General features: G+C 44.3%; 1 protein-coding gene and 1 long non-coding RNA gene across 2 annotated transcripts in view; one reads left to right on the top strand and one right to left on the bottom strand.

Moving 5' to 3' along the window:
- LOC139280086 (uncharacterized) overlaps positions 1–13940 on the top strand; it is a 51032-nt gene extending 37092 nt beyond the window's left edge. The window contains exon 3 of the long non-coding RNA XR_011596616.1: positions 11536–13940. This is a non-coding gene — a long non-coding RNA (uncharacterized lncRNA). The remainder of the gene's footprint in view (positions 1–11535) is intronic.
- The window catches only part of LOC139280083 (SH3 and multiple ankyrin repeat domains protein 2-like), a 1053009-nt gene that overhangs the window by 611492 nt on the left and 423231 nt on the right, over positions 1–18286 (bottom strand). The gene's annotated exons all lie outside the window — the stretch shown is intronic.

The raw sequence follows: 18286 nt of genomic DNA, 5'->3' as shown, positions 1-18286 counted from the left end.
TTATATAGCACCTTTCACATACTCAGGATGTCCCAAAGCGCTTAACAACCAATGAGGTGCTTTTGAAGTGTAGTCACTGTTATACTGTAGGAAACGCGGCAGCCAATTTGCGCACAACAAGCTCCCACAGACAGCAATGAGTCAATGGCCAAATAATCTAAACAAAAGCAAAATACTGCGGATGCTGGAATCTGGAATAAAAACAGAAAACGCTATAAATCTCAGTCGGTCAGACAGCATCTGTGGAGAGGAAACTGAGTTAATGTTTCGGGTCAATGACCCTTCGTCAGAACTGGAGAACGTTCGAAAAGATAATCTGTTTTTAAGTATTGGTTAAGGGATTCATATTGGCCAGGACACCAGCGATAACTCCCCAGCTCTTCTTCAAAATAATGCCATGGGATCTTTTATGTCCACCTGGGAGAGCAGATGGATCCTTGGTTTAACATCTCATTCAAAAGACAGCATATCCGACAGTGCAGCACTCTCTCAGCGCTGAAGTGTTAGCCTAGATTTTGTGCTCAAAGTTCCTGTAGTGGGACTTGAACCTACAACCTTCTCACATCAAAGGCGAGAGTGCTACCCACTGAGCCACGGCTGACACTTTACCAGATAATAATTAAAAAGGGTTGGAAATTCGGTCTGTTGCCACCCCTGTTCGCGCCCTGGAGGGGCGATAATAGCGGCAGAAATCATTTTCGGACTGGCGGCCAGCTTCCAGCGCCCTGCCGGGACCTTCGGTGTCGGGTTTTCGGAAGCACAGAGCAGTACTGCCAGGGAGAGGCAAGCTGGTGTGCAACACCCCTGGTTGCGACACCGGTCTTAAATTTGTTTTCTGGGGGACCCGTAGCGCCCCACAGCTCGCCCTAGTGGGACCTCCTGGGAAAGCGCGCGGTCCAAGCTGTACCGTGGCGGTGAGGGAAGGAATGTCTACCTGAGGTAAGTGTGATTGTTTTTTATTTTTTTATTTTTGCGATTTATGTTTGTGGCGCCAGTAACCGATTGGGAAGGTTTTTGGCGGTGTTTTTTCCAATTTTTTTCCCCGAGCTTAGGGAGCTCCGAGGCCAGCTCTTTAGCTTGGGATTTTCCGTTGCTCAGACTGGCCTAGCGCCCTAAGAGAGGTGTGGAACGCCTCCCTCAGCGCTCCACCCCACACTCAGGGCCCAGCTGATGAACTTTGCAGCTGCAGACGCAAACCATTTCCCGCGCAAAATTTACCGTCCGCCGCCATTAGCGCCTGAATTAGCCCCCAACCGTATTTCCACCCTATCAAATTTACAGCAGAGCAACAGGCCATTTGGCCCAACTACTCTAAGCTGGTGTTTGTGCTCCACCTTACTTCACCTAACCCTATCTGCATAGCCTCCTTTTCCTTTCTCCCTCAAAGGCAGCTTCACCACAGGCAATACTGAGTGCCATAGCGAAGGTTCGGGATGGTTAGAACAAGCAAAGGATATTCATGAAAACTCAGCAACACTTCCCTAACTGACAGGGTTTTACTGAAATAATATCCGGTGTGCTCGAACAATATCTTCCCGAAACTCAGCGTGTGATTTTGTTTTCAGTCGAGGTGCAGTGAGGATGTCAGCAATGCAGTGCAGTGGGCATCCCACCGGCTGAAAGATTCCCGATGTACTAATCCCACCACGGGAACCCACCTCCTACCATTGTGAACCATAAACGCAAGATGTACTTCAGCAGCTGCAAAGGCGTTTGTCACCCAATTTGCCGATTTCCCGGCTGGAGGAGGAGGGGGGAGGAGGAGGAGGTCATGGAAACCAGTGGCTATGAAAAAGGGGGAGGGACAACAAAAAAAGCAAGAAGCAAATTTGTCACCGTTCCCTTGCCAACCATTTTAATTAAATTTAATTAACCCTTCAGGTCGCAGCATCACTCTTCTGTTTCAGCATAAGTTTAAATTTAGATTGGAGCATTTATTTAGGCATTAAATTTGTGTGACAAATGGTGGGTTTCAATACAGGAAGCCCAATCTTGGTGGTGCCTCCAAGTTCAATATTAACCAGTAAAATCGCTAAAATGGAAATGTATTTTAAAGGTGACTATTGTATAGGAGTACAATACTTAAAAGTTTTCACTTAAATGCAACGTAGCTGGGTGTGTGGGAGGAGGGGATCTGCCGTTCTTTGGAAGTGTCTGTCGTAAATGGTGGTACCACCTACAGCCTTAAATAAAATACTTGGTCATATTGAGGCAAAAATCGCAGTCTCTCCGGGCACATATGCATCCATAGAACCCCCGGTTCTGGGCGCGCAAAGAGCATACCCCAGAACCTGGCACTCATAAGAGCTCCCATTACTATGAATGAAAATACTTCATTGTGATTGGTGGTCCAGGCCCATGTGATCCCAGGATGCCCGTACGCTCCTGGAATATATGGGCCTCTGCGATGGACTGCACAGCTAGGCCTCGGAGCGCAAGTGTTCGTTCCTCTGGGACCACCGGGTACTTCCGTAAAAAGAATTTTGGTCAGAGGCATCCGTCCGCGGGAAGCCTCTGACCGCAATTTCTGGCCCATTATTTAGATTTATATTCAGCTTCCGGGAAAATGAAAAAGAATAATTCTGTCCACAGTGGTGGAGAGTTCAAATGCCAGGGGATGCATGGTTTAAAAAAAAAACTAGATGGAAGAAATGGCGCCAATCTTTTTGTTCTTCACTCTGAAGATAACAGATTTGAGGAATGTGTTACTGTGGTAGGCCACTGGAGTAGAAAGAATTTATGGCTCACAGAGCTAATTTCACCTGTTGCGTGAATGAAGAGTATGGTAAGCTTGATCTATCAAAAAGGGGACTGTCATGTTAGATCCAGTGGGATTTTCCAGTTGATAAGGATTCTTCAGACTTGAGTACAAAATCTAGGCTGACACTCCAGTGCAGTACTGAGGCAGTGTCAACATAATTTGTATCTGGCTTGAGGTGATATTCGGCCTCACAGTGCTAGCCTATCACATGGGATCACCATAAGTGTGATTTAATCGCTATAAGAGCATAAGATTAGGAGCAGGAGTAGGCCATACGGCCCCTTGAACCTGCCCAGCCATTCAATATGATCATGGCTGACCTTCGACCTCAACTCCATTTTCCTATCCGATCTCCATATCCCTTGATATCCCGAGCATCCAATAATCTATCGATCTCGACCTTTAAGTATACTCAATGATTCAGCATCTACGAGAATTCCAAAGATTCATCACCATCTGAGTGAACAAATTCTTTCTCATGCCAGTCTTAAATGGCCGACCTTGTAAGGTTACTAATCTTCAGAAAAGTACAGAAGGAGACCATGAACTAAAAATTGATTAATCCAAGATTTTGGAATTTAATACAAGCTTTTGGAATTAAGCTGGACAATTAAGGACATTCTGTGGTCAGGAACCAAAACTGAGAATACAACTTGAGCCTTGCAGACTCAATGTGCAAATGGAAAAACAGACGAGTCAATTATTGCAGTCAATCAACCAAGGGGACCACAAAACAAGGCATTGATGCAAACACTATCAGAAACTGCAGTGGCGGGCGATCAGTCAAAATCTGGATATAAATATGCGAGCTAGAAGCAGCTCAGCAGAAGATGGAAGAAGGACAGGAACAGAGGTAAGAAAAAGCACACAGAAGTAGAAGGACACATGTACAGATGGACACAGGTCGAAAGAATGAACAGATGAACAGACGGAAGGATATGTAGTACGGACTGTACACGGAAGGAACAGCACTGCAGGGAAAGGCCAGAGGAACCACCAACCGGTCATGGAACCAATGACCACGAACCTACAATAGCTACAGCCAGGAAGGGTGATTGTATGTTTTCAGTCACTTTCTCTCAGAAGTCTAGTCCTGTAGTTTTAGTTGGTTTTAGTGCGTAATAAACTGACACTGGGTTAAGCCTAAATTTTGTGCCACATGTTGTCCTTTCTCACTATAAGTTCTGAGGTCTAAGAATCAGAGTAGTGAAAAACAAACACCCTACAGAAATTGGCGACGACGGCAGGACCTCGGCATTGGGAATAGGATCACGGACACAAAACCAGGGCAAAAACCCCGAGGGGAAACTTGGTTAAGTCTAAGGTTGGCTAATGTAGTCGAAGCTTATCTTTTCAAGGGCGGCTAGAGCGACCAGGAGAGAAAGAGTCTCTGACAGGCCGGAGTAGTCTCAGGTCGAATAGGGTAGCCACAGAGAAAAGCCTGAGTAACGGGAACAGCAGGTCACTGCGAGGTGGTAAGGTAGTCAGGGAGAATTTCTCAGCCAGAGGCACTGGAAATGGACTCACCGCAGAAAAACGCGGTAGAGCCCGCGGCTAAGAGCAGTCGTAGGAAGTCCACGGAGGCTAAGGTAGCTGCACATATATGCAACAAATTGGACATTTCAGAGCCATGGGAAATGCTACACTCTGGAGATCTGCAGGAAAAAGCGGCAGAGTGGACAGTTAGTAGCAACCACAAAGGGTCAAAACAGAAGGCGATTTGGCTCAAGTGCCTGCTAAAGCAGGCACAACTGTTAAGAAAGGATAGGAAAGCTGGAGGAGGAGAATAAAAAGTTAAAAGGCAAGGCAGCCAGTTTTGAGAAGGAAAGGCAGGACCAGGGTAGGAAGGAAGAAACGGCACGGAATCACTTAAGAGTATTTGCAGTGCCAGGTGACTGAGTGCAAAAAGCAGCAGCAGACCTACAACGAGCAAAGTGAAAGGCACTTAGAGAAAGCCAGAGAGGCAGAGGAACAGCTTAGGAAAATCAAGATAGCCTACCAGGTAGCATAGAAACAGGATTACGAGAGGGCAGACCACAGACCTTGTAAGGAAAAGATCCGGAAGCTAACGGCAGAGTTAGACGGGGCCAAAGGGATGGTTTGTCTCACGGCACCCGGAACAGACGAGGAAGGTTGGGATCCGGAGGGGAAAGAGTAAGACGATGGGCCCGAGTATAGTGAGCCGGCTCCTGAGGCACCGGGGCCCCCACAAAACCGATGTGTCCTTTGAGACAGCAGAAATTCGTCCCACCCCCACCAAATGGTGGTCCGGTTCAGTTACAGAGTGACTATGTAATTGTTGACAGCCACCAAGTTAGGTGGACGAAGTCCACATGGCTTAAAGGAGAAAATCATGGCAGCGCTAGGGTACAGTCAGGGTAGTCCGTTCTGGCAGGTAGAACAGACTAGGCAGCAAGTAAACGAATCACCCGATACATCTACAGATAGACCGTGGCCCATTTATTTAAGGGCCACTGGAGGAAATCCAGTACGGGCAGACTTGATAGGGGAACCCAGAAAACATTGGCTCAGAACCGTAATGGCTAACAGTTTGCCACAGTTCAGAGCAAAGGTCGAAGCATGGTTTGACCCAGACGATCTCCAGAATAGAGGCAGAGTTGCTGAGAAGATTAACTCTAGCTTTTAAGTCCAGGCAATGGGAGGAGGAGAAACCAAAGGGGAAGGTTCACGAAGTTAAAGGAGAGGTTAGGCAAAAAAAAGAATGGAGACAAGAGGGAGGTGATGCGGGTCGATCTAAAGGCGAGTATTTTAACTGTGGGACACTGGAGCAAGGAGGGAAGCCAAGGTACGAGGGTGCTGAGACAGAAAAAGCCAGAAGAAGGTAGCCGACGACCTAGTACAGGTTTTAGTGGCCGCACTACAGCAGGTTATGGGCAGGGGTGGAGGAAAGCTGGACGCAGCAGTGCGAGAAAAGGGACCCAATGCATTGGCACCCCCGCTTTGACGTTGCGCCCAGCCAGAATACCTGTGTCCGCACATATATGATGAGTGGGGCAGGCCATGTGTGGATGTGAAGGTAGAAACAGTTAGGGGAAGGCATCTAGTAGACACAGGAGCCTCTAGCATGGTTGTCCACTCACCCAATCCAACCACTTCCCCGTGTTCGAGCGGAATCCCCTTTACACGGGCGGGTTTTACAGGTAATAATCAGGCTGGGCAGTGTCGAAACTCTTAACCATAGAATTAGGACCTGTGGAAATGTATTTTTTTAAGTTGCATTACACATTTTTTGTACCATTTTTGCCATAAAACAAAATGGAATCCAGGACCTGCTAGAAACTTCTGCAACAGACAGTCTGTTTGCATAAACATGCTAGCCCTGACTGGAACTGCTGATAGCTGATTAATAGCCACCAGACAACATTAAACTGTCTTGCTGAGATAAGTACCACCCATTGTGCTCCCCGGTATAGTCTGTCGCTATACCAGACCTTAGAAGGACTGGATAAAGGTTGTAAAGATGCAACACCAATTCACTCCCTAAGAGATACTCAAATTAGCAGCCATTATCTCTTGTACATATTCATAATATGCAAGAAGCCAAGTACCCAATCAACCACTATGGAAATCATGGGCCCAAATAACTGGCCAGGAAACTGGACAATCCTAAAACAATGAAAAATCGGTAATAGCACATTATCACACCCTAATTGAGTCATTGCTGTCTGGCCCACCAAAATCACTCACAAAAGAGACATTTGAGAAAAATGTAAAGACAAGGATATGGTAATCATTAACTCTTTATCTGTTTTCGCTGTCTGCAAAGGCAGAACCAATACACAGGATGGAACCATAACTTGTTTTTTACTGTATAAATACTTTGTGAAACTGTATCATTTTGGGAGTCGTCGCTTAGCCTTTGACCGAGTGAGATTCTTCCTTGCTGCAAGTAAAAATTAAAGGAACATCTACCGGAGCTGATTAGAGTCATATATTGAGAGTCGCGATTTCGACAGTTACTTCTTGGAGATTCCACCGAGATCTCTTACTCTCTACCCTGTGAGTAAACAGATGTGCCTCTTCAGTGAAGGGCTTCACTGGCCAGAATAAGGTGAGCCTTTTTCTCACAAGAGGTCTCTTTACTGTTGAATCGTATATGTAATCTGTTGTCCACAGTGGAGGTACTGCGATCTACGAGAATCGACATTTAAGAGCTAAAGTTATTTTTGTAATCATTTCCTTCTCAGCTTGTAGGCAGAAGGGATCTGCTTCTGAAAATATCCGATCTGGAATAATCCCGGGGAGATTTTCATTAGAAAAAGGTAAAAAGAGCGCTATCGATCGATGATCCTTGTGTGATAGGATCAGGGTCCTTGTGCGATAGGACCATAAAGGGAATTATTCTTGTTCGATAGGATAATACAAGTCCCTAAAGGAAAGTTCATTGTGCGATAGGACTGCCTTAGAAGGGACAGGGTCCTTGTGCGATAGGACCATAAATTTTATTAAGATAAGTTAAAGACTCAGTCTGTAGTGGCGTACAATGCAGACTGAGAATTGACTATTTGTTTAGATAGAGTTTAAGGCTATGATTTGTATACCCGTGTGAATATTGTTTGTCCTAGTTGTCTTTGTTATACTGTTGTGTTCAATACTTCTGTGCGACATTGCAATTAGAGAAACGGGAAGAGTCACTAGGGAAAATTGTGATTCGAAAAAAAACAAGAACTGATTGAGAAAAGAAACAGTGACTGATTGATCAACGACGGTTGGTTCGTGTCAACATATCTCACACACACAGACTGAGCTCGAATTAAGAGCCTTTTCAGGCCACGTGACGGCCAGGAGATGTGGGCGTAGGGAACTCGGTTGACCGAAAGGATTGTGAGATCAGAAACTGTGAAAAATTTTAATCATCCAGAATGGGTGCCGGGGCGAGTAAAACACCACCAAAGGGCACACCAACCTATTTTATGCTTCAGAATTGTGGTCAGTCTTCAATTGACCACCTAAAAATATGGGTAAAATGGACTAAGGGTGAAAACAGGCCATTTCCACCCGATGGTACATTTAATTTAGAAAGAATAACATGTTTAGAAGAGTGTCTTATAGACAGAGACCCAGGTAGAAGAGGTAAAAAGAAAGGAATAGAAAAGGCTTGGGTTCCGATTCTTCAAGCCCACGTAAAATTAACAGAGGAAGTAAATCAATATGTAAGAAAAGGAAAAAAAAAACCTGATAGTGACGTATGGATCCAAAAATAGAGCTGGCCAAACAATAAGCTTTGTTGAAAGAAGAGAGACTTTTGTGAATGTCTGTCTTTGAATGAGAGTGCTTGTGTGATTTTTGACAGCGGAATATTTGAGGTGGGAATTAAGGAATTTTTCATGTGTCTGAAAGCCTGTTTGAGAAAGTGGTGGAGCTGTCTGCTGTTTTAGCTCCACCCACTTTTTCGGAGAGAGTGAAGGTTTTTTTTTAACCCTTCGTAGTGTTGTCCTGTATGTGGGAAATTTTAAGAAAGTGTGAACCTAGAATTGAATTACATTTTAAGTTAGAAACGCAGGTGTGGATTTATTCGGATGATAAGTTACAGAGCTAGGAAATGCACAAAGGATAGGTTTGTTGAGCAAAAGATAAAAAATGCGTGGTCCTGTTGGTTTAAAAAAAATATAATAAATTTCGACACGTGCAAAAGAAAACGCGCAATCATTGATTACATTGGGTTGAAAGACAAAAAAGTTAGTCTAGGAATGAGATAAAGAATGGAGAAGGGAAGTTGTAATGCCTTTAAAAAAAAGTCTGTGTGGGTCTCTAGAGGCTGGGGAAGGACACCCCCATTTTCCTTTGTGTAAAACCTTGACACGAAAGCTTCTAGCTCAGTAAAAAGAGTTTTAAATAAAAGATTGGCAGTACAATATTTGAATTGCGATTTTGAGATATTTCAGGTGATTCTCCTTGATAAACATTTTGGTTGTATTGGAAAATCTTGGGTTTGGAAGCCTTTTAATAAAATTACACACTGCTGCGTCAGAAGCTGAAGCTTAAAAAGATGTAATTTATGAGACACTGTATCATAAAATTGAAGTTACAGAGCATAAGATTGGAGTTTTTGATGTTCAGCTTCTAAAACAGAAGTTGGGCACAAAATTATAAAACAAGTACTTTGCATTGTGATCTGTGAATCAGTATAAGCATAAATGAGAAGTCCGTGTAACACACCGATTTTTCCGGTTCAGAAACCCAATAGTGACAAATGGAGGTTTGTCTAAGGCCTACGAGCCGTGAATAAATCTGTATTCCCAACTTATCCGGTGGTGCCCAATCCTGCGACTATATTTACCAGTATTCCGGCAAACTCAACGTATTATACGATGATTGATCTATGTTCAGCATTTTTCTCAATACTCATTCACCCAGAGTCCCAATTCCTGTTTGCCTTCATGTATAAAGGACGCCAATATACGTGGACAAGACTCCCACAGGGATTTACCGAAAGTCCTATCATATTTTCACAATGCTTAAAGAAGGATCTGGAAGATGTAATTTTACCAGCAGGTTCGACACTTGTACAGTATGTTGATGACTTACTGCTCGCCTCACCCTCCAAATTAGCCTGCAAAACAGATTCTCTTGTGTTATTAAAAGTCTTGGCCTCGAAAGGACACAAAGTGTCAAAGGCGAAGTTACAATTTGTCTCAGAAAGGGTTCGGTATCTAGGACACGAATTGGTCAGAGATACGAAGACAATTGACGCAAGACCGAGTAAAAGCAATCTGCTCTGCTCCACTACCAATAACCAAGAGAGAAATGAAACATTTCCTCGGCAGATCAGGATATTGCAGGCAATGGATTATGAGTTATTCCGAGATCGTTAGACCATTGTTAGACATATCCATACCCTTGCTACCAGAAAAGTTGATTTGGAATGAAGTATCCCGGAATGCTTTCCAGAATCTTAAGCAGTCCCTCACTTCAGCACCAGCCTTGGGATTACCAGATTACACTAAGCCATTCAACTTATTTGTTCACCACAAGTCGGGTTTTGCACAATCTGTTTTGACTCAGCTACATGAGGACAGGCAGCGACCGATAGCGTATTTCAGTACCCAACTAGATCCAGTGACACGCGGACTACCAGAATGTCTTCCTTCTTTGGCAGCAGCATATTATGCTGCATAACAGGCTCAAACAATAACTCTAAATCATCAAACCGTTTTATATATCCCACACTCTGTTGAGATTTTACTTACTAAATGTGCCACTCAACTTCTGCAAGAACCACTAAATATGAAGTTGAACTGTTATCAAATCCTAACCTTATCATTAAATCCAGCCACTCTACTCCCCACGGAAGAAGGCGGCAAACCCCATTCATGTGAAATGGTCACCGAAATAGCGACTAAACACGTATCAATTTAACAGATGTACCAATGTGTAACCCTGATCTAGTGTACTATGTTGACGGATCAGCCCTACGAAATGATAGGGGCCAACCTAAAGCGGCTTATGCAATTGTAACCCAGTTTAATGTTGTCGAAACAGCCTCTCTTCCAGACTCCTTTTCAGCCCAACAAGCCGAATTGTTTGCGTTAACTCGAGCCTGTATTCTGGCTGAAGGACAAACAGTTAATATCTGCACTGACTCCAGGAATGCTTTTGGAGTAACACATGACTATGGACAAATTTGGAAAATTCGCAGGTACCTGACTTTTTCAGGAACCACTATCAAGAATGCAGAACAAGTAGAAAATCTTCTGCGAACCATTCAATGCCCCTTAAAACTTGCCATTATCAAATGCCAAGCACATACAGGCCAGTTGAATGTGGTAGCACTTGGAAACGCCAGAGCTGATAATGCAGCTAAGTCAGCAGCTCTGTCAAAAGGGGGGATGCAGGTGTCATTGTTTCCACAAAGGAAAAATAATTGCTCAGACCCGCCACCCACTATTAATGATGTGCTGGCCTTCCAGACACAGGCCAATACAGAGGAGAACGTCAATGTTATAAAAATCCAGAAGGAATATGGGTTCACCATGACGACCGCGTGGTGGCGCCCAAATCCTTACTTCCATAGATTACCCGATGTGTTCATACATTCACACATGCAGGCAAAGGGGGGATGGCAGATTATATTTTGGCAACTTGGTATGTGCCAGGTATTTCGGCAATTGCAAAACAAATCTGTGAAAATTGTGTTACCTGTCAGACAATGAATCTGGGTAAGACGGAAAAAGTAGAATCTGCCTCCCACCCAAATCCAATTTACAAATGGATTTTATTGAATTACCTATGTGTATAGGATTCAAGTACGTATTAGTTATTGTAGATGTGTTGTCTAGATGGATTGAAGCCTTTCCATGTAAAAAGGCCGATGCCACTACTGTTGCTAAATGTTTGTTAAAAGAAATCGTACCGCGCTTCGGAATCCCTGCTAAGCTTTCTAGTGATAATGGGTCACATTTCACGGGAACTGTTACAAAAGAAATGTGTAAAGCTTTACAGATTAAAAAACATTTTCATTGCAGTTATCATCCACAGTCAGCTGGACTTGTTGAAAGATATAATGGAATGCTTCGAAATAATAAATTATGTAATGACACTGGACTAAAATGGGTAGAACTGCTGCCCTTAGCCTTGATGGTAATGCGATCTGCAACCAACAGAACAACAGGCCTGTCACCGCATGAGATAAGTTATGGGACGTCCCAACGACTACCTTTTACAGCACCGTTTACTGCAAAACAAATGGACATCCACAAAATGGAAGAAAATATGTTGAATTATTGTATTGCACTAACCAAATGTATTTCCAGCTTTCATTCGCAGGTAAAAGAAGCTCAAGTCAAGCCAGCGGAAGGGAAGTGTCATAATCTGGAGCCCCGGGAATTCGTTTACATCAAAATCTTTAAAAGAAAAAGCAGTCTACAACCAAGATTTGAAGGACCATACCAGGTCTTGCTGGCGACCAATACTGCAATCAAGGAAAAGGAAAGACCGACATGGATCCATGCATCCCATTGCAAGAGGGCACCCGACCTGGAGGAAGGGAAGAAGGAACAAGAGGAATAGAAAAAGGAAGACCGAATAAGGAACTGTACGGATTATGGGGACTGATAGTGCTGTGCGTGACAGAGTTTTGCTTTGCGTTATTGATAATACCAGGGGTACAGAAACGCGAACGAAGGGAACTGCAGGTAAACATATTTATGGCGCTGAGTCATAAGTATGCTCAAGAAAGTAACTTGTCTAGTTGTTGGATATGTTCCCATGTACCTGTCCACTCCGAAGGGGGTATTCCCCTAAGATCCGTCCCCTTTAATGAATCAGAAATGGTAGAATGGTTGACAGTGCAAAATAAGATAAACTTAACCAAGATGTCAGAACCGAAGGATCTAACAGAATGGAGGTCAGCAGGGTATAAAATTACAACCTTCCAGGGATGGTACCAGTCAAATTATAATAATAACCGTCAGCCACCCTTCCTAAGTATTACTCCCGGAATAGGAAATCCTGAAGGTATAATATGTCTAATGAGTAATGCGATTAAAGGACCAGAAATGGGACACAGCAAGTGTTCCCAAATGACTAAATAGCAAGCCATAACAAATCTCCCTGACGGGAAAAAGATAGCAACCGTTAACTGGACGATGGTCCATAATAAGGCCTCAGGTGAAGGGTGGGATGGGGAGACCACTCGAGTATGGATGGCACGAAAGGACCAAAAGCTGACGTCTTATAATTGCACGTACTTTATTTGTGGCCATAAAGCCTACCCATGGTTACCAGCCAACTGGACAGGGTCCTGTTACTTAGGATATGTGGTACCCTTTATTAGGACAACAAAGACTCTAAGGGATGCCCATAGAAGTAATAGACTTAAACGGGATTTGACATGGCTAAATGGAATATTCAAGGTACCACCCTATGGAATAGCATCAACCGAATGGCAATTACGGGAACTGGCTAACTTAGTAGAATCAGTAGCCAACGCAACTTCCCAAGCCTTCGAAGGGGTGAATGACGAAATGGTAGCCATTCAAACAGGGGCTCTCCAAAATCGTATGGCCTTAGATTATCTCCTAGCCAAAGAAGGAGGGGCATGCGTGTTAATTGGTGAAGAATGCTGTATGTATATCCCGGATAAGTCAGAAGAGATCGGCAGTCTAGCTGAATATATTAGGAAAAAGGTAATAGAGTACAAACAAACTATTGGCCAGGACGGTACCACCTTGTGGGATTGGGCATCGGGATGGTTGGGATCCCTTGGGAGATCTTTGGTACAGGGTTTGATCATATTCTTGCTGATAGTCTTCGCCCTATATCTTTTGTTTGTCTTGGTTAAGTGTTGCTGTGCCAGGTTGAGAAAAACGAGACCACCGCTAGGTTTATGGTAGGAACAATGACTGAAGGTTCTTGTGTGGAAATGGAAATAGAAAGACTATGCAAGATTAGAATGGATTAAGATGTCCTTGTGAAGGACAAAATGGGGGAATGTGGAAATGTATTTTTTTTAAGTTGCATTACACTGTTTTTGTACCCTTTTTGCCATAAAACAAAAGGGAGTCCAGGACCTGCTCGAAACTTCTGCAACAGACAGTCTGTTTGCATAAACATGCTAACCCTGACTGGAACTGCTGATAGCTGATTAATAGCCACCAGACAACATTAAACTGTCTTGCTGAGATAAGTACCACCCATTGTGCTCGCCGGTATAGTCTGTCGCTATACCAGACTTTAGAAGGACTGGATAAAGGTTGTAAAGATGCAACACCAATTCACCCCTGAAGAGATACTCAAATTAGCAGCCATTATCTCTTGTACATATCCATAATATGCAAGAAGCCAAGTACCCAATCAACCACTATGGAAATCATGGGCCCAAGTAACTGGCCAGGAAACTGGACAATCCTAAAACAATGAAAAGTCGGTAATAGCACATTATCACACCCTAAGTGAGTCATTGCTGTCTGGCCCACCAAAATCACTCACAAAAGAGAGATTTGAGAAAAATGTAAAGACAAGGATATGGTAATCATTAACTCTTTATCTGTTTTCACTGACTGCAAAGGCAGAACCAATACACAGGATGGAACCATAACTTGTTTTTTACTGTATAAATACTTTGTGAAACTGTATCATTTTGGGAGTCGTCGCTTAGCCTTTGACTGAGTGAGACTCTTCCTTGCTGCAAGTAAAAATTAAAGGAACATCTACCGGAGCTGATTGTGTTAGAGTCGTATAGTGAGAGTCGAGATTTTGACAGACCTAACATAACAAAATGGGAGTGCATTTTAATGAAGTAGGAGCAACCCGATTCGGGAGTTCTCGGGGCCGACTACATGTTGGCACAACATGACATAGTGGATATGAAAAACAAATGTCTATGGGGGGCAGTTGATGCAGATAGGATGGGAGAGATCGTAGTGATTCCCAGGGACAGCACAGATAAAGACGTCACCTGCACCATGAAGCCGAAAAGGAGTTATGACTTAGATGTTAAAATTTCGGCCCAGTATCAAGGGTATGTACGGAAGAAGATAGATGCATTTGCCACGCACAAGCACGATTGCGAGAGAGTAACTGGGGTAGAGGTGAAGATAGACGGGGATCCGATGACACAGCCTCAGAAACAGTATCATTTTCCCCGGGAAGCAGAAAGGGATTTGGAAACTGCTATAAATTACCTGGTGGATCAAGGTGTGTTGAGGACCATAGCCACACATGTAAACTCACCCCAGTGGCCAGTAAAGAAGCCCGATAACTCATGAGGGCCACGGTAGATTACCGAGTCCTGAATGAAAATATTCCAGCCTGTGCACCCACGGTAATGGTGGTAGCGGATTTGATAGTAAGTATTTCCGCAGCCGCTAAAACTTTCACCGAGCTGGACAATTCAAACGGGTTTTGGTCCATTCTCCTGAGACAGGAGGACCCATATAAATTTGCCTTTATCTTTAAGAGTCAGCAGTATACGTGGACATATATGTCTTCCATAAGGGTTTCACAATAGTCCCTCGATTTTTCACCAAAGTATGGCTGAGGCATTAAAATGTTTTCGTCAGCCAGATCGGTTAGTCCAATATGTGGACGACCTATAGTTATTCTCCGAAAGGGGGGAGGACCACGGGTCATTATTGAGTTATTGCATTTGCTGAAAGAAGCAGGTTTTAAAGTAAATCCCAAGAAAGCTCAAATAGGCAAAGAGGAGGTGCAGTTTCTAGGTTTGACCATTAGGGCAGGAGAGAGAGCCATAGATGGAGCTAAGAGAAAGACAGTCCAGGAACTACCTGTTCCTAAGGACGTGTCTGGAGTAAGGTCTTTCCTGGGAACAACAGGTTACTGCAGGGAATTCATAGAGGGATATGCAGCCGTGGCAGCTCCCTTGTTGAGGCTTCTGAGGAAAGGAGTAGAGTGGGAATGGAGTGAGAGTTGTCAAGAAACGTTCGTTCGGTTAAAAGAGATGTTACAGACAGCACCAGCCTTGGCAGCAGTAAATGGGGACCAAGACTTTAGTCTGGAGGTAGCAGCGACTGGGGACAGTTTGAGTGCAGTGTTACTCCAGGAGCGACACGGTAAGCTGAGACCGGTGGCCTACACCTCCCGGGTTCTCACCGAAGTAGAAAAGAGCTTTTCAAACTGCGAACGACATCTTATAGCAACTTTTTGGGCAGTAAAGCGTTTTCGGTTACTCACAGGGTTAGCTACAGTAACTTTAATGACCTATCACACCCCGACACAAATGTTACTGGACGGTAGAATTAAAGATGGGACAGAGAACAGTAACAGGATTGCTCGCTGGACATTGTTGCGTACTCAGTTAGATCTGAAGGTCAAGAGGCTAGGAGAACTAAAGCTAGTCCCGAACCTGGTTTATCCGGGGTCAGCTCATGTATGTTCAGTGGAAGGAGTGTGGGAGGTAGAGGTGGGATTCAAAGCAGGAGCAAACCTGACAGGAAGGGACGTCTATGTAGATGGGTCTAGTTCAGTAATAAAAGGAGAAAAACAGGCTGTGGGATTTACGATCCTGAAGCAGGGATAGAGAAAGCCATAAAACTCCCCAACACCTTAAGTGCGCAGCAGGCTGAGCTAGCAGCGGTAGCGTACGTAGTCACACACCGGAACGAATACCCAGCTCCCTAAACGATGTGTTCGGACTCCATGTTCATTTGCAACTCCTGTACAGAGTATTTAGCCATATGGGTTAGGTGAGGGTTTAAGTCCTCAGATGGAAAACCAATGGTGATGGCTCCGTTGTTAAAAGTCATTTTGGACGTCACGGGTGGGGACCAGAAAGATTGCTACATCCAAAAGGTCAAAGTACACTCTAAGACAGAGCCCAAGTGTAAAGGGAATGAAAAAGCAGACACACTGGCCAAAATAGGGGCAGGAGAAGGGACAGCTTGGGATCCATATCACTGTGGACAGATTATGGCTGTAACAGGCAGAGAAGGGCCCAAAGAAGTACCATTGCCGCCTGATTTAAAACAGGCTCAGCTACAGGATGCAGATCTTAGGGCAGCGATTAGGGACAAGATAGACGGGAAGTCTGTAGCGGGACCTTTGGGAGCTGCAGACATAGCAGTAAAGCAAGGAATGCTGTTTAAGGGAAACAGTTGGATCGTGACAGGGCAACGCAGGGAAGAACTCTTGCAACTAGCGCATGAGGGTCCAGGAGCTGGACATCTAGGGCCAGAAACGACGTGGAATAAAGTAGAAGCCATGGGATGGTGGCCCGGGCTTAGAAGTGATGTAAGGTCTGGTGTGCGCCGCAAACAATCTAGACCCCCACCGGAGAAAGGCTCCATTGGGACACTCAAGGAAAGTAGAGGGGCCATGGCAGTCTCTACAGATTGATTTCATAGGACCACTGCCCACCTCAGGCAGAGGCAATAAATATTACTTGGTGTTAATAGATCTCTTTACAAAATGGGTAGAAGCTTTTCCTTGTAGGGCGGCCACCGCAGTAGTCACTGCAAAGATTCTGGTGCGAGCAGTATTTTCTCGATGGGGGCTGCTTCTGATCGTGGAATCCGATCAAGGGAGTCATTTCACCGGAGCGGTAATGCAGGCCACCGTAAAGCTGTTAGGGATATAGGGAAAGTAGCATGTGGCATATAACCCCCAATCGTCAGGTCCAGTAGAAATGACAAACCGGACCTTAAAAGAGAGGCTTAGAAAGGAGATAGGAAATGCCTCGAAGAAATGGGATGAGATCCTACACCTAATACCGATGAGCCAATGAGCTAGTCTCTCTAAGAGTACGGGACACTCTCCACATGCACTGATGACAGAGAGACTTATAAGGACCCCGACCCATATCCTAGCACCAGTCCTGACCGAAAAGCAGGTTAAAGAGGTCACACGGGATAGGTTTCTCAGAGATCTGTTTGATACTCTGAAGGGGCTGCATTGGGAAGCAGCTAACAATATGGGCAGACAGCACCAGCAGAATAAACTGCTGCTGGAACCCCGGGTTACACAGGAATGGAAGGTAGGGGATCAGGTAATGATTCTGAATTATGCCAGAATAGGGGCATTTGAACCATTATACAAAGGACCATATAGCAGTGTAGACAAGGCAAGCCCTATGGTGTATGCGATCCAGCTGCCAAAACGTATAAAATGATTCCATATAAACCAGTGTAAGCTGTACAACCCGGAGAGAAAAGTAAAAAGCGGGTGAAGGCCCGAGCAACTATAATGAGCTTGATCAGTGTAAGCCTTCCAGTAATACTGTGGGATGATGAGGATGGAGAAGGGACAGAGCAGTAAGGCAGAGTGGTCGGGTACTGTGACCTAGGGTGCCCTGGGTGCCTCCTCCATCTCCACCCCTGAGCCTCCGTAAGCCCAAGCATCGGGGTAAAAGGAGAGGGAAGCAGTGATCGTAAAAAGGTGTTATATAAATATATGAATAACTGAAGAAAGACCTGTGAGGGGGGGGCCCCCACAGTACAAAAGTATTTCTTTCATTTTTGTCTTCATAGGAGCGAATCGAGCCAGGGATACGAGATGAGGTGGACGTTGTGGATAGGCTTGTGGAGGACCATTATTATTAAAGGGAGGAAATCAAGGAAATGATGGCCCCTCCACAATGGGATTTGGGATTCAATATTGGGATTCCCCCCTGGGTTCGAATCATATCACACACACTAGTCATTGTACAGTTGATGATAGTGGTGTACCTATTTATCTTATCCTGTAAGTTAAAACAGAAAACGCAGGAAGGGAATCTTGAAAGGTTGTCAAGATGAACCAAGTCCAAAGGTGTCTGTATATAAAACTGAAGTCAGATCAAGGCCGAACGTTTTTGTTGTAAAAAGCGTTGGTTTGTCAGGAAAAGTACTGTTTATTGTTGTAAAAAGGAATGTAATCTGGAGTTTTTGACTGAAACTGCAATACACCCCCTAAAAGGGCTTATGGAAAAAGAAATCCACAAGTAACGTCTCTAGTTTTATATTAATCACGACATTAAAGAAGGGATTATAAGGTTGCTAATCTTCAGAAAAGCACAGAAAGAGATCATGAACTAAAAATTGATTAATCCAAGATTTTGGAATTTAATAC

Source organism: Pristiophorus japonicus, chromosome 14 (assembly GCF_044704955.1).
Source record: "Pristiophorus japonicus isolate sPriJap1 chromosome 14, sPriJap1.hap1, whole genome shotgun sequence".
Taxonomy (NCBI): domain Eukaryota; kingdom Metazoa; phylum Chordata; class Chondrichthyes; family Pristiophoridae; genus Pristiophorus; species Pristiophorus japonicus.
This window is presented reverse-complemented; position numbering and strand designations above follow the sequence as displayed.